Genomic DNA, 2172 nt, shown 5'->3' with positions numbered 1-2172 from the left:
CCATTATAATGTCATATAGCACTTATAAGAAGAGAAAGATCTGAAATTTCCTCAGTTCTTGTTGCAGGGCTTACTTCCATCAAATAATTAATAGTTGATGATGTCATGCCACACCTCCAATTTGGGAGTAGCTGGAGTACGCTGCTACTTCTGCAGGCATGCAGTCTGGTTTGTTTTTAGGATACGTATCTTTGATAGAGACCACATCAAAAGCTGTGGTTTTGCAACCCATGATGCTATTTTTAAAATAAGAGTGTATAAATAGTTGATAAAATCCCAAGTGTTAGTTGGAATTTATAAACACATCAAAAATTTTTGGAGGGACTCCCAGAGTCCCATCATGCTTTTCACACTTGCCCAGAGTGTCACTTTTGATCTAAATGTACAGGTGCACTTGCAGGTCAGCTTGGCTAGCTAAGCCTAACACTTCCCAATCAACTATAGGGGCGAGGCCATGCACCTTTGGTGTCTCGTTTCAGTTCTGTACTTAGTATATGCAGGTATAATGTAGAGTACTTGTTAATTTTTACTTCTGAATCAATATTTATTACTACCAGGAACTATGTATTAGATGTGTTACAGTAATTACTTAATAGTTTGTACATGTATGTTTATGTAGACATGTGTTAATTTAGTGTACTTGTTAATGAAGTTGTGTTATTAATTAGATTTAGGCTTTGTAACTTGCTCTTGAAGTTAGCCTCATGATTACCATGCAGCTATGACGTTAATCTAGAGCAAGCCTTATCTTTGTTCATTGTTAGTTACAATTGAGCCTTATGTTCTTTGTGTTAATATTATTTAATGACTGATTTTTGTAAGCTGAGTAGTCTATCATTTTTGAGTTTAGTGATCTTTTTGAAACCATTAAAACTATGGAAGCATTCTTATTTGCTCAATGTTAGGAAAGCATATACTAACAATATACACACTATTGCCTCCATCCTTGGCATTGAAGCTGCTGCTGTAGCCATTATCACAGTATAAACATATCACATTGGAACTTATTTATGCAAATTTTGTATGCTCCTCTTTTCTCTTAAAACAGGAAGTTTCTACTCTACTATCTAGTGCATTCAATGTGTATAATTCCTTATTGCTAATTACATGACATTTGATGGAGACTACAAGCCTTCAGTAGGTTTGGTGTGAACAGTAACAGCTCTCGAGAGATGTTGACACTCTTTGGTCACCTTCAGCTTGTCTGGTGACTGGTAATGTGGTCCATGGAGGGACTAGAGCTTTTCAATGCAAAAACTAGTTATAATGATCTAATCTTGTTCATTTTTGAATAATAATTATTTTCAGCAGTTTATAAATTATAGAAAATTCTGATTTGCATTTTGTATTACTGTAATTGTTGACAAATTCAAGGGGATGTTTTTGTTAATTGATCTGCATTCTGAACTGGTAGCCTGGTATTAGATCTAGTCTACTGCATTTACTTCCAAAAAATCATCCAGAATCAAATTTTTGCTCAAACACACACACACACACACTGACATGATGATTGTAGTATAGATACCCTTACCTATACAGCTTTAGCAAGGGCAAAAACTATGACATGCATTCACATTAAGATCAAAGTGCTGCAGAGCAATGTACCATTTCAATCCTCTTTGAGAACCAAGTTTCACACCGATCCTAAATCATAAATATTGCCAGGCTATACCCATACAAGCAGACATATGCTTCATCTCAAGCTTAGCTAAATCTACTTTAATGTTTAATGATAATTATGAGACAGTCTAATGTAAACAAAAAAATGAATAAATCTACAACTATAAGAAAACAAGAATAAATGAGTCAACACACCATATTAAAGTCAGAAGAACAATGTTAGGAAGTTATACCATGTTAAAGTCACAAGTTAGAACTAATTTCAAAGCTGAACAAAACATTTCATAGTCTCCTTCAAACTGCTGTGGAAAAGTTATTTCTCCTGAACAGCTATGAGTAGTTATTCTCCCCATGCAATCTGCTTCAAACTTTATCTTGATTGAGTTTGGCAGGACTGTGATCTTGCCTGTAATGCTGAGTGCAAATTCCTTCAACCCTAAAATATAACAGAGAATAAAAATGGTTAAATAACTGTAAAATCAGTGCAGAACTTTTGATTAATACTGCATGTATTATCATTTTTAATACCTTCTGAATCGCATTCATCAATAT

The 2172-nt window shown here is 34.3% G+C and overlaps 1 long non-coding RNA gene across 4 annotated transcripts in view; it reads left to right on the top strand.

Moving 5' to 3' along the window:
• Positions 1-2172, top strand: part of LOC109582538 (uncharacterized) — a 7476-nt gene that overhangs the window by 4761 nt on the left and 543 nt on the right. For 2 of the 4 annotated variants that reach the window (XR_002185135.1, XR_002185133.1), the window contains one exon: positions 1049-1357. The exons of the other annotated variants lie outside the window; for them this stretch is intronic. This is a non-coding gene — a long non-coding RNA (uncharacterized LOC109582538). Of the gene's footprint in view, positions 1-1048; positions 1358-2172 lie in introns of those variants that run through there. 4 annotated transcript variants of the gene reach the window in all.

This window comes from Amphimedon queenslandica, unplaced genomic scaffold (genome assembly GCF_000090795.2).
Source record: "Amphimedon queenslandica unplaced genomic scaffold, v1.1 AMPQUscaffold_13378, whole genome shotgun sequence".
Classification (NCBI taxonomy): Eukaryota; Metazoa; Porifera; class Demospongiae; order Haplosclerida; family Niphatidae; genus Amphimedon; species Amphimedon queenslandica.
The sequence above is the reverse complement of the archived record's forward strand: the minus strand, read 5'-3'. Positions and strand labels throughout refer to the sequence as shown.